Below are 15,699 nucleotides of genomic sequence, written 5' to 3' on the forward strand. Positions count from 1 at the left end.
GTACAAAGTATTCTTAATTATCATTTACTGTCAAGTTGCTACACATTAAAACACTTGGTGGTTGGAGTGTAAAATCTTTCGACATGCTTTTGCACTTGCTAAAGTCAGCTTTTCCCAATGCTCTTTTGCTAAACTCATATCAAGAGTCACGTAACTTCGTGCAAAGAACAAACAGATTCCATGTGGTTGACATATAGTCGAAAACATTGCTACATGAGTCATTGTCGATTCTTGCCATCGAGCCATATCTGGAGAAAGCTATAAAACATGCAAATTTTGGTAAAGCTATAAAAAAAAAAATGCGTACTATAGAGGAGTTTGATTGGACAAAAAAATATATCTTCTTTCAATTACCATATTGGTCGACCATAAAGATTAGACATAATCTAAATGTAATACACATTGAGAAGAACATTTGTGACAATATTATAGGAACTTTGATGAATATCTTAAGCAAAACTAAAGATCATCCTAATGCACGTCATGATCTTTTCAATCTCAACATAAGGAATGAGTTACACCTTATTCAAGATGGACAACACATTAGCATGCCACATGCATGTTATACACTATATGGAGCTGAGCGAACTGGTTTTTGTAGTTGGTTGCTTGATGTGAAATTTTCAGATGGTTTCGCTTCGAACATCACCAGATGTATTAGTGTACCTGATTGCAAAATCTCAGGAATGAAAAGTCATGATTGTCACATTTTCATGCAAATATTACTTCCTGCTGCAATTTCTAGATACTTGCGCCAAGATGTACGATTGGCACTAACTGAGTTGAGCACTTTTCAAAGAATTGTATGCTAGAACATGTAGGGTTTATGTCTTAGAGAAGCTTCAAGATGATATCGCTATCATTCTATGCAAGTTGGAGATGATTTTTCTGCCTACCTTCTTCGATATAATGGTGCACTTAGCCTACCATTTGCCACGTGAGGTGCTGCTTGCAGGGCCAGTTCAATATAAGTAGATGTATCCTTTCGAGAGGTATTTTAGAAAATTCAAAAGATATGTTAAGAATAAGGCCTACCCAGAAGGTTCAATAGCTGAGGCCTATATCCATGTACAATGCTTGAATTTTTGTTCCATGTACCTTAATGATGTTGAGACTAGATTCAATCCTCTTGAATGTAACGTTGATAAAGGAGATGAGAGTGTAGGAGAGGGACTATCTGTTTTTTCACAAAAGGTGCCCCCCATGGGTTTCACATCAAGTCACCAATTAGATGATGACATTTTCATAAAAGCCACATGGTATATTCTTAGTAATTGCATAGATATTGGGGAATACCTTAAGTAAGTAACCAAACTACTTACCAATTTAGTTTCTAAAGATACTGATTTACTTGTGTTGATTAACTAGTGTTGGCCTTTTGTCTAGTGAGCACTACTTGCAAGTGAGTGAAGAGTATCCCGACAATGTCGATAATATGCATGCTGTAAAATTTCCAGATTAGTTCAAGTCACATGTATGTAAATTCACTCTTGGTATGTTTGTTTTACGCCAAAACTTGTATTGTGTTTACTTTATGTGATTCCTTGTTTGAACTTTTGATAGATTCAAAGTCGACGCGCTGATAATTCTCGAGAAGTTTCAGAAGATTTATATGCCCTAGCATGTGATCTTGACCCTTAGGGTGTGTCCTATTCTGATTGCATAAGCAATGGTATAAGATTTCATATCACAAATCGTGAATAATATCGTCGCACCCAAAACTTAGGTGTCATGATCATTAGTGAACAACTAGGATCCGAGAAGCTTGAGTTCTTTGGTAGACTAATAGACATTTTGGAAGTCCGCTACATGGGTTGGCGTCATGTTTACTTATTCAAGCATGAATGGTTCGACATCTCTGATTCCAAACGAGGGATACATGTGGAACAACATCTTACTAGTGTGAATATGTCTCATATAGCTTATAAGGACGACTCTTTTGTTTTGGCATGCCAAGCTTCACAAGTGTTTTATTTAAAAAATCGTAGCATCCGTAGTGATTGGTATGTAGTGCAAAAGGTCATAAATAGAAATGTTTATAACCTTCCACGAGAACCCCTTATTGAAGATGACGCATCTGATTCTAGTGATGATGCATACCAAGAGGATAATTCTAGCGATGCTTGAGTGTCCATGCTAATGACATTCCACTGCAAACAGACATGCACAGGCCTAATGTATAGCCAGAGCAGATTGATATTCACACGTCCGTAATGCAAAGGTCAAATTGGGATCACTTTGAGCAAGGTTTTATCAAGAATGATACTAGTGAAGATAGTTCTAATGACAGCACTGAATTGGAGGGTAGCATAGAAGAAGATAGCCTCTTGACGGAGGATGAACTAGCCACTTATTTCTCTTGAATATAAGTATTTTTTTCAATTTAGTATCATTTTGTGTAAGTTGCTTATTAAGTTTGTTATTTTTTTTTAAAAAACATTGCAAAGTTTAATGGTATATTAACTATGTAATTGCGAATATGTCGACAAGTGAAAGAAGCAAAGGTAGAGGTAGAGGCCAAGCATGTGGCGTGAACTATAATGGAGGAAGATCTCAAAGAAATGAAGTTTGAAATAGAGTACCTATTGCTGTTCTTAGAGATGATGCATTCTGAAGCTCAGATGACTCAGCTGAGCAACCCAATGTCATCCCGAATGACATGCCAGCATTCGATGTGTCACTAAGCACAAACCCGTCTGGTATTAATCTAATTTTTACTGGTATTAGTGTTACAAATTGTTTAACATTATATGCTTAACATGGTGGTTATTTTGATTTTTGAACTTAGTACCACCTTGTCTGAAGCGTAGGCGAGGAGAAGCAAAATGCACAGAATTTAAGAAGGTGCGAAAACATGAAAAGATACCTTTGAGAATAAAGGATGGTGAAACTGCACCTTGTTGTGAAAATGCACTCATTTTTACTACAAGAATTACATGGTTGGTTAAGCATTATATGGACTTGAGTCATGCAAGCTGGTATGACGTACTAGCTAATGAAAAGGAAGAATTGATTTCAAAAGTTCAGGTAAAAGTATTGAATTTCATACATATTCAAATAGAGTATCGAATTAATTTGTTTGATGTTTGTCTCTAGAATGACTTCATCCTTGATTGGACCAAGAAGAATCATTGTGATGCGGTTATGAAGACACTACGCAAACGGTTTAATCATATTCGCTATGATTTACATAGAACCTATAAGCTATATGATAGTAATGAAAAAGCACTTGCGAATGTGCCATCATGGGCAACACCAGCCACTTGGGTGAAGTTATGCGCTCGATATTCAAGCGAGAACTTCAAGGTAATTTACTGGTCAATATTTAATCAATATTATGTGGCATTTTTTTAAATTAAAATAGTCATATAATCCTCTTGACACTTCTACTTTTCTCATTTATATCATGTCTTGTGTGAGTGCAATGAATGTCTGAACAAAATAAATTTAATAGGGAGAAGCAACAAAACAATCATACAGCTGGACGAAGGTCATTTGTGCGGCTAATGGAGATGAGGGTAAGTCTCCATTTTGGTTGAAATATTCCTTAAGATTTCCTATATATATTCAGTCTAAGTTGAATGTAATTTGCTTGTATTTGAAGTCTGGGAATGATAAAACTGTGGTTGATTTCTTTAAAGAAGTGAGGTGGTAAAAAAAGAAGAACAAATTTGTAACTCCCATGACAGAAAAGTAATATGTGAGTATTAAATAAAATCCATTGATTTTTAGAAAAAATCGTCAAATAATTTTTCATTCTATAAATACATATTATGAGCACTAACATGTGTGATTTTCTATTGGTTGATAGGATAAGATGGTTGCAAATATGTCAAAATTGGAGCCTGAGAAGCGGACTACTGAGGTTGCAATGACAATTTTCAAGGAAGTTTTGGGTCAAAGGTTAGGATATGTAAGGGAGCTCGGCGAGATGGTTATTTCCGAATCATCTAGACAAGCAACTGATACCCAAATAGCAGAATTAACTGAACGTGCAGAAAGATATGAGAAAGAGGTTGCAGATTATAAAGGACAACTTGATGACTTACGAGAGAATGTCATGTTACTACAAGCCAAGTACGACAAGTTTATAAAGAGATATGAGTCATAGAGGCAGACTCAGGGATAGTAGATTTGTAGTTTAACAATAGTGCTTATCGTTAAATAAATTTGTAGTTTTGTGGGTTCTTTTAAGCCATTTGCTTTTCTTAATGACATCAATAAACCTTAACAATAGTTCTAATGGTTTATAGACTTAAAAAAATGAAGTGCATAAAGATTTTAGATGAGTAATTTTAGAACTTTATTTTATTGAGAAATTTATTGTCGGCCCAAAATAATTTTACTTACTTGAAATGAAATTTATAATATTTCAATTAATTTTAGAGTATTTGTGAGAAAAAAAATATTTTATTTGCATAGAGGAAAGAAAATAAGTTCATTTGATTTGAGTGAATAAAAATCAATATAATTGAGAGGAGAAAAAAAATAAATATAATTGAGAGGAGAAAAAAAATAAAAATTGTGTATGATAGAGATATTTGCGGCGAAATATAATAGACTTTTTGCGGCTACATTTAGTCGCCGCAAATAATGAAAAAGATTTCTTTACTCACGAATTCGGGACAAATTTTTTCCGTCACAAATTCTTTTGTGGCGAAAAATAGACTTTTTTTGGCGACTAAGTTTCGCCGCAAAAACCCTTATTTGTTTTAGTGGAGGCATATATAAAAGGTGTGATGTGAATGTACATGTTCTTGCATGCAGTCACATTCACTAGATTCATAATTAATACTACAAGAAAAGTGCTTATCTATGGTCAGTTATTTTCTGCTAAAATGATTACTTCCTGTCAAAATTAGTCTATTTTCATTATTATTGTGAATGACATATCCCACTACCGATCGTGATCGTCAACCTGCAAGTCAAAAGTGAATGGCATTGGATGCATGTGGTCACTCCAATGCCTAAGGTAGTAAAGTATAATGTATAATGGCTCAAGTATATGATCAAAAGTGATTTTGGAGTTACCTGTTACTTACATATAGGCTCCAAAATCACTTTTGATCATATACTTGAGCCGTTACTTATATATGGGCTCCAAAATCACTTTTGATCATATACTTGAGCCATTTATGTATATGTAACTCAAAAATCACTTCTGATCATATACTTGATCTATTGTACATTATACTTTACAGACATAAGCATCTGAGTGACCGTAGACATCCAATGCCATTCACTTTTAACTTGCAAGTTGACAATCACGATCGATAGTGGGACACGTCTTTTACAATTACTACTCATTCTCGTTATAAATAACCTGTCATAAATATTCATTTTTCTTATAGCTAGAATATTATAGAGTTACATATATACTTTTCATGGCCTTAAGTTGCACGAATGCTGAACATGATATAGATAAAAGAATTTGTATGGTGAATGCATTAGTAGTTAAACAATTAGATCCAAAAAAAAAATTAAAAAAAAAACTCCCCATGCACAAATTGGTGTGAGGTCTTTAGGAGAAGGCCGGGGTGAACTCTCCCCATGCACCCCTTAATAGAGGTAGCCCATCCGAGCCACCTTGAATATGACTCAATCGGGACAGATCACAGCAGTGGCTTGTGTGTTTTGGGGAATTCTGTCTCTTCCACGCCTAACCCACACCTTATGGCGTGGTTTTGGCCACTCTAAAGATGCATGAGCCACCACTAGAAAGCCACAAAGTATTGGACCTAACACTTTTGGGTGGTTTAAATATGTTGCCCTCGATGGATGGGAGCTGTGACGGGGGTTCAACTTTCAAGCCTCTCTTCTAGTACTCTAGCCCATTCACTCATGGGATGTTTGGATTCAAAAATATTATCATTTCATTTTATTTCAACATTACAATTCTTATAAACTTTCAAAAAGGATATAATAAACAATTCAATTTTTTCAAATCTCAAAATAAAAATAATATTAAAAAATAATATACTAATAATATTTTATTCAACTTTCATTTTATTCTATCTCAATTCAACTTACTATCCAAATCTCTCAGCGTACAAAAAAGCACCCAGCTAACCCGATCCTATCGATCAAAAGAATTTCAGTTATATTTCAAAAGTTATTAGGCTGACATTACTCGAAAATACCGATATATATATATATATATAAAGTTTTTATATTAATCACCTTATAGTTCATCAACATTAACAGAAAATATGTATTCAATCACTAATTGTCATGGGTCAAAGCTGCAACTCTAATATTTTTTAAAAATAGAAAATATAGTTATAATAAAAATGATCTATTTTTAATCTAAAAGCAGAAAACTAAGAAACTGTATGTAATTGGAAGCCTAGCTACCATCGTATGACCGTGTTTTGACCAACATTTGATGGCCAGAATATTCAATATGGCCAATGGGCCATCTAGCCTCCAAAGTGTGGTCCATATTGGGCCATCTCATTGTGGCCACAAATTGGCCCACCCAAATCTATGGTGGCTAGGGTGGCAACCACCACGGATAGCCAGCCCTTCTATGTTTTTTCCTTCATTTTTGTTTTTTTTTTTAAATCCAATTTAAGTTTAATTTTTTATTTTTAAGGAATCTTAACCTATTTTTTTAAAAAATAAAATCAACAGCTGACAACTTGTGATTACGTTAATGTTAATGAATAGAGAAATTAATGAAGGATCCTAATTCTAATTTACTCAAAGTATAGGGATCTAATTATAAAAAAGAATGGACATATCACTAAAGTTAAGTTTCCTATAGCACATTTTGATCTGTATTTTGTTTGGAGGTCAACTAGAGTTAGCCTTTTGTCTAGTGAGCACTACTTGTAGGTGAGTGAAGAGTATTCCGACAATGTCGATAATATGCATGCTGCAAAATTTCCAGACTGGTTCAAGTCACATGTATGTAAACTCACTCTTGGTATGTTTATTTTACGCCAAAACTTGTATTGTTTTTACTTTATGTGATCCCTTGTTTGAACTTTTGATAGATTCAAAGTCTATGCACTGATAATTCTTGAGAAGTTTCGAAAGATTTATATGCCCTAGTATGTGGTCTTGACCCTTGGGGTGTGTCCTATTCTGGTTGCATAAGCAATGGTATAAGATTTCATACCACAAATCGTGAAGAATATCGTTGCACCCAAAACTTAGGTGTCATGGTCATTAGTGAACAACTAGGATCCGAGAAGCTTGAGTTCTTTGGTAGACTAGCAGACATTTTGGAAGTCCGCTACATGGGTTAGCGTCGTGTTTACTTATTCAAGTGTGAATGGTTCTACATCTCTGATTCCAAACGAGGGATACGTGTGGAACAACATCTTACTAGTGTGAATATGTCTCGTATAGCTTATAAGGACGACCCTTTTGTTTTGGCGTGCCAAGCTACACAAGTGTTTTATTTAAAAAATCGTAGCATTCGTGGTGATTGGTATGTAGTGCAAAAGGTCATAAATAGAAATGTTTATAACCTTCCACGAGAACCCCTTATTGAAGATGACACATCTGATTCTAGTGATGATGCATACCAAGAGGATAATTCTAGCGATGCTTAAGTGAGTGCCCATGCTAATGACATTCCATTGCAAACAAACATGCACAGGCCTAATGTAGAGCCAGAGCAGATTGATATTGACACGTCGGTAATGCAAAGGTCAAATTGGGATCACTTTGAGCAAGGTTTTATCAAGAATGATACTAGTGAAGACAGTTCTAATTACAGTGCTGAATTGGAGGGTAGCATGGAAGAAGATAGCCTCTCGACGGAGGATGAACTAGCCACTTATTTCTCTTGAATATAAGTAGTTTTTTCAATTTAGTATAATTTTGTGTAAGTTGCTTATTAAGTTTGTTATTTAAAAAAAAAATTAGCAAAGTTTAATGGTATATTAACTGTGTGATTGCAGGAATATGTTGACAACTGAAAGAGACAAAGGTAGAGGTAGAGGCCGAGCATGTAGCGTGAACTATAATGGAGGAAGATCTCAAAGAAAGAAGTTCGAAATAGAGTACCTATTGCTGCTCTTAGAGATGATGCATTCTCAAGCTCAGATGACTCAACTGAGCAACCCAATGCCATCCCGAACGACATGCCAGCAGTCGATGTGTCACTAAGCACAAACCCGTCTGGTATTAATCTAATTTTTACTGGTATTAGTGCTACAAATTGTTTAACATTATATGCTTAACATGTTGGTTATTTTTATTTTTGAACTTAGTACCACCTTGTCTGAAGCGTAGGCGAGGAGAAGCAAAAAGCACAGAATTTGAGAAGGTGCGAAAACATGGAAAGATACCCTTGAGAATAAAGGACGGTGAAACTGCACCTTGTTGTGAAAATGCACTCATTTTTACTACAAGAATCACATGGTTGGTTAAACATTATATGGACTTGAGTCGTGCAAGCTGGCACGACGTACTAGCTAATGAAAAGGAAGAATTGATTTCAAGAGTTCAGGTAAAAGTATTGAATTTCATACATATTCAAATAGAGTATCGAATTAATTTGTTTGATGTTTGTCTCTAGAATGACTTCATCCTTGATTGGACCAAGAAGAATCATCGTGATGCGGTTACGAAGACACTACGCAAGCGGTTTAATCATATTCGCTATGATTTACATAGAACCTATAAGCTATATGATAGTAATGAAAAAGCACTTGTGAATGTGCCATCATGGGTGACACTAGTCACTTGGGTGAAGTTATGCGCTTGATATTCAAGCGAGAACTTCAAGGTAATTTACCGATCAATACTTAATTAACATTATGTGGCATTTTTTTAAATTAAAATAGTCATATAATCCTCTTGACACTTCTATTTTTTTCATTTATATCATGTCTCGTGTGAGTGCAGCGAATGTCTGATCGAAATAAATTTAATAGGGAGAAGCAACAAAACAATCATATAGCTAGACGAAGGTCATTTGTACTACTAATGGAGATGAGGGTAAGTCTCCATTTTGGTTGAAATATACCTTAAGATTTCCTATATATATTCAGTCTAAGTTGAATGTAATTTGCTTATATTTGAAGTCTGGGAATGATGAAACTGTGGTTGATTTCTTTAAAGAAGTGAGGTGGTCAAAAAAGAAGGACAAATTTGTAACTCCCATGACGGAAAAGCAATATGTGAGTATTAAATAAAATCCATTGATTTTTAGAAAAAATCGTCAAATAATTTTTCATTCTATAAATACATATTATGAGCACTAACATGTGTGATTTTCTAATGGTTGATAGGATAAGATGGCTGCAAATATGTCAAAATTGGAGCCTGAGAAGCGGACTAAGGAGGCTGCAATCACAATTTTCAAGGAAGTTTTGGGTCAAAGGTCAGGATATGTAAGGGGGCTCGATGAGATGATTATTCCTGAATCATCTAAACAAACAATTGATGCCCAAATAACAAAATTAACTGAACGTGCAGAAAGACATGAGAAAAAGGCTGCAGCTTATAAATGACAACTTGATGACTTACGAGAGAATGTCATGTTACTACAAGCCAAGTACGACAAGTTTATAGAGAGATATGAGTCAGAGAGGCAGACTCAGGGACAGTAGATTTGTAGTTTAACAATAGTGCTTAGTTAAATAAATTTGTAGTTTTGTGGGTTCTTTTAAGCCATTTGTTTTTCTTAATGACATCAATAAACCTTAACAATAGTGCTAATGGTTTATAGACTTAAAAAAATGAAGTGCATAAAGATTTTAGATGAGTAATTTTAGAACTTTATTTTGTTGAGAAATTTATTGTTGGCCCAAAATAATTTTACTTGAAATGAAATTTATAATATTTCAATTAATTTTAGAGTATTTGTGGAAAAAAAAATATTTTATTTGCATAAAAGAAAGAAAATAAGTTCATTTGATTTGAGTGAATAAAAATCAATATAATTGAGAGGAGAAAAAAATAAAAAAAAATAAAAATTGTTTACGACCGAGGCATTTGCGGCAAAATATAATAGACTTTTTGTGGCTATATTTAGTCACCGCAAATAATGAAAGATTTCTTTATGACGAATTGTGGACAAATTGCGGTTATATATGTACTTTTTGCGGCTACATTTAGTCGCCGCAAATAATTTTGTGGCGAAAAATTAACTTTTTTTGGTGACTAAGTTTCGCTGCAAAAACCCTTATCTGTTATAGTGGACTGATATGACATATATAAAAGCTGTGATGTGAATGTACATGTTCTTGCATGCAATCACATTCACTAGATTCGTATTTAATACTACAAGAAAAGTGTTTATCTATGGTCAGTTATTTCCTGCTAAAATGATTACTTCCTGTCAAAATGAGTCTATTTTCATTATTATTGTGAATGACATATCTCACTACCAATCTTGATTGTTAACCTGCAAGTCAAAAGTGAATGGCATTGGATGCATGCAGTCACTCCAATGCCTAAATTAGTAAAATATAACGTATAATGATTCAAGTATATGATCAGAAGTGATTTTGGGGTTGCCTGTTACTTACATATAAACTCCAAAATCATTTTTGATCATATACTTGAGTCATTACTTATATATAGGCTCCAAAATCACTTTTGATCATCATATACTTGAGCCATTTATATATAGGTAACTCAACATAAGCATCAGAGTGACCGTAGACATCCAGTGCCATTCACCTTTGACTTGCAAGTTGACAATCACGATCTATAGTGGGACACGTCTTTTACAATTACTACTCATTCTCGTTATAAATAACCTGTCATAAATATTCATTTTTCTTATAGCTAGAATATTATAGAGTTGCATATATATAGTTTGTCCCTTTTCATGGCCTTAAGGTACACGAATGCTGGACATGTTACAAATAAACGAATTTGCATGGTTCATGCATTAATAGTTAAATAATTAGATCGAAAGAAAAAAGACCTCCCCATGCACAAATTGGTGTGAGTTCTTTAGGAGAAGGCCGGGGTGAACTCTCCCCATGCACCCCTTAATAGAGGTAGCCCATCCGAGCCACCTTGAATATAACTCAATTGGGACAGATCACAGCAGTGGCTTGTGTGTTTTGGGGAATTCTGTCTCTTCCACGCCTAACCCACACCTTGTGGCGTGGTTTTAGATGCATGAGCCACCACTAGAAAGCCACAAAGTATTGGACCTAACACTTTTGGGCGGTTTAAATATGTTGCCCTCGATGGATGGGAGCTGTGACGGGGGTTCAACTTTCAAGCCTCTCTTCTAATACTCTAGCCCATTCACTCATAGGATGTTTGGATTCAAAAATATTATCATTTCATTTTATCTCATCGTTACGATTCTTCTAAATTTTTAAATAAAATATAATAAACAATCAATTTTTTCAATTCTTAAAATTAAAATAATATTAAAAAATAATATACTAATAATATTTTATTCAATTTTCATTTTATTCTATCTCAATTCAACTTCCTATCCAAATCTCTGAGTGTACAAAAAAGCACCCAGCTAACCCGATCCTATCGATCAAAAGCATTTCAGTTATATTTCAAAAGTTATTAGGCTGATATTACTCGAAAATACCGATATATATATTTATATATATATATATATATATTAATCACCTTATAGTTCATCAACATTAACATAAAATATGTACTCAATCACTAATTGTCATGGGTCAAAGCTGCAACTCTAATATTTTTTAAAAATAGAAAATATATTTATAATAAAAATTATCTATTTTTAATCTAAAAGCAGAAAACTAAGAAACTGTATGTGATTGGAAGCCTAACTACCATCGTATGACCGTGTTTTGACCAACATTTGATGGCCAGAATATTCAATATGGCCAATGGGCCATCTAGCCTCCAAAGTGTGGTCGATATTGGGCCATCTCATTGTGGCCACAAATTGGCCCACCCAAATCTATGGTGGCTAGGGTGGCAACCACCACGGATTGCCAGCCCTTCTATGTTTTTTCCTTTATTTTTATTTATTTTTTAAATCCAATTTAAGTTTAATTTTTTATTTTTAAGGAATCTTAACCTATTTTTTTAAAAAATAAAATCAACAGCTGACAACTTGTGATTACGTATGTTAATGAATAGAGAAATTAATGAAGGATCCTAATTCTAATTTACTCAAAGTATAGGGATCTAATTATAAAAAAGAATGGACATATCACTAAAGTTAAGTTTCCTATAGCACATTTTGATCTGTATTTTGTTTGGAGGTCAACTAGAGTTATGTTTCATGTTTTGATTTTGATTGTGTAATTGTTTAATTTTATGTTGTTTGTTTTGACATTTTTTTTTTCTCAAGGGGCAAAAAGTTTGATACTCTTCATCACCTTTAGATCGTCCCATATTTTAAAAAAAAATAAAAATTCAAATATTAATGGATAATGACACTTTATCGTAATATATAAGAGTAGAATGAGTGGGTAGTTTGTAGAATTTTACATTTTTAGATAAGAAAATACTTTAACTATAAAAAGATTACACAAAAGTAATTCTACAAATTAATGTGGCTTAATGTGGTTCGTCAGATTGTTAACTTACTTTTATTATAAAGTAGATATAACAGATTAGATAAAATCACGTTAATTTATGAAATTATTTTGTATAATATATTTTTTTTATAGATATAATAATACCCTTTTAGATATATATAATTGGATTTTTCATTTTGTGGTGACGTGGAAATCCCAAGATGGGCCATGTTTTAGAAGTGGGTTTGGTTGTGCCAAATCATTCAGGGAAGAAGTAGGTTGACCTAGAAAAAACGATCATTTAGGTCTCATTTGATTATATAATTTAAATGAGATGATATAAAAGAAGTTTTATTAAAAGTTGAAGAAAATATTATTATAATATAATTTTTTAATATTAATTTTGTTTTAAAATTTGAAAAAGTTGAATTGTTTATTATATTGTGTGAAAATTTGTAAAAGATATAATGATTATGTAAAAATAGATGAGATGAGATAGTTTGGGTTTAAGTATCAAAACTAGTCCTAAGATAATAGTGTAAGTGTATGTTTGAAATTGCGGTGGGAAATATAGCTTATAATTTTATGACTTATAGCTTATAATTTAAGTAATAAGTTCTACTATTAAAAAATTATTTACTGTTTGGCAATCATATATTTAAAACACTTTCAAACATGTTACCTTTATTTGGAAACAAATTAAAAAAGAACTTTTTGAGGTAGAAATGACGACTATTTAAATTTTTAAAAATATGATCATATTCTTAAAAGTTTGAAAATTGTAATTATTTTAAAGTTGTATAAATATTTTCGTCCATTGACAGTCTTTTTAAAATTCGAATTACGTTCTGCATTATACAGAAAATCACGTTTAAGAAAAAGCATCAAAATTCTCAAACGTATTTTGAAATTAAAAATATTTTAACATGTAACACTCAAACAACCTAATTTTTTCATTGAAGAGTTTTTAAGAATATTTAAATATTTTTTAAAACTCTTACATTAACTCCAAACATGCCCAAAGTCTTGACATAAGAATGCAAGACTTGGGTAACAAATAGGCCCCCAACTTTCATTGACCCAAATTACCCTACACATTGGGTAGGACTTTATCAAATTTAGCAAAGCTTTGGATGAGTAATGATTTGGACCCAAAACAACGGACCCAAAACAACAGAAAGAAATTAAAGGTGTTTTTTCTTGTTTGAGGACACTTTCAGTTAAGTTTGTCCTTGCATAGAAACATGAAATGCACTTTCAGGAATTCAATTCCATAATCGACAAGAATACCATTTTTGAACAAACTCAAGCTTCTTGAATCTTGATCAACTTATGTCTTCTGCGTACAAAATCTATGCTCAGAACTATATATTGAAGTCATACTTATGATCAAATTACTTAAGAGTACCCTTCTCCTCGTAATTTTGTCGATTCATGGGTTGTTTTTGTAAACCTGATTGGTTTTTAGAAGCTTTTAAGATAATAAATTATATTTACGATCATAGGATACGCAAGTCTTGCTTACTTCCTTTAAAACTAGAAGGTAAATCTGAGATTAATATTAAAAAATTAATAATGGATTCCATTTTTTTCTCCAAAAGGATCTTAGAATTTTTTATTCGTATTTATGAATCGTTCATTCTATTCACCCTTCCTTTTTTTTAATATTATTTTCATTAAATAGATTTTATTTAATTTTAAATATTATATTTAAATATTATTAAATATTTTTAATGACTCTTAGGGGTGTAAATTATTCGGTCTAGACTAGGAAACCCTCCCAATTGAATGGTTTGGTTTGGTTCGATCCATATATTGATATATACTTTAGAATTTTGATTTTTGGTTTGGTCCAAATGTCTGCTTTTTTTGGAATGGACTGGATCGTACCAATCGAAGTATATATATATATATATAGTTTTTTAAAATATTTATATATATTATTTTATATAGTAGTTATATAAGTTAATTATATGATTTTCATACAACCTATCACTATTATGTAATTTTATTTTCATTTTGTTTGTTTTTAAATTTTTATGATGATTGCTAATTCTCATGGATGAATATAGATAATTTTGATAACTTTCTCTACTTTTTTTAGGCTATTTTCGAATACAAAATGTGCTTAAAAATAAATAGTCAACATTTAAAAGTGTAAACATTGTAAACTTTTTTGTATTGATGGCCGAAAATAGTCAAAATACATATTTTGGACTTTTTGTATATTTGACCCATTTTACACTAGGCGAGACCAAATAGCTAACTGTCCAATTCGGTCTATAGAGATAATTGGTCCGGTCTTGGTCTAGGAAAAAAGTTGATTGAAATTCTCAATCTGCGATCTCTCGTATCGGACTGATTATACTCTTAGGCGCAGGATTTGAGTATCCTAAAATTGTATCTTAACAATAGCATTAATCATGTGAGATTGTTGTTGGTGGGAAGAATTTCTGGATTTGTGACTTATAAAAGCACCATCTTTTTAGTAGTTGGAATAACGAATAAGTCTCATTTTATTGATCTGTGGCGTTGCTAGTGAAAGACATGCTATTTAGAGGGAAAAAAAAAAAAAAAAAAAAGAATGTTGAGAGTGGGATTTGAACCCACGCCCTTTCGGACCAGAACCTTAATCTGGCGCCTTAGACCAACTCGGCCATCTCAACATTTTTGTTAGCTGCTACGTAACATTTTATATTTAAATCATACTGAAATCACATTCTGTTCACAAATTCCATATCCACCGTTAATGGTGACCAAAGACGGTATTTTCCCTTCTCATTTCCTTTATTTTTTATTTTTTATTTAGGCCAAGGAAAATATCATTTTAATATTTTTAGTTTTATGGAATTTCTCTTCTTTTTTTTTTTTTTTTCTCATTTTAAACTAAAATGTTATGGCTATTTACTTTAAATGCATTAAGGTGCCATTTGATAGTGAGTTAAGATAAGATGAAAGTTAAAATTTAAATAATATATTGTTATAATATTATTTTTTAATATTTTATATTATTTAGATTTGAAAAGGTTGAATTGTTTATTATATTTTATGTAGAAATTTAACAAATTTATAATGATGAAATGAGATGACACGAAACACTTTTTGTATCCAAACAGGATCCAAATTTTCTTTATAATAAAAATAGATTTACAATCTAACGTATCATATCAATTTGTGAATTTACTTTTATGATATCTCATTGTAACTAAAACATTTCTCATGTCATTAACAAAATAAACATTGTATATTGATCTTATCA

At 32.4% G+C, this 15,699-nt stretch overlaps 1 non-coding gene across 1 annotated transcript; it reads right to left on the bottom strand.

The window, feature by feature from the left end:
- Positions 1 to 15,025: 15,025 nt before the first annotated feature.
- Positions 15,026 to 15,106, bottom strand: TRNAL-AAG. Its single transcript has one exon. It is a non-coding gene; the product is annotated as a tRNA-Leu (tRNA).
- Between the last annotated feature and the right edge of the window lie 593 nt (positions 15,107 to 15,699).

This window comes from Carya illinoinensis, chromosome 14, assembly GCF_018687715.1.
Source record: "Carya illinoinensis cultivar Pawnee chromosome 14, C.illinoinensisPawnee_v1, whole genome shotgun sequence".
NCBI classification, from domain to species: Eukaryota; Viridiplantae; Streptophyta; class Magnoliopsida; order Fagales; family Juglandaceae; genus Carya; species Carya illinoinensis.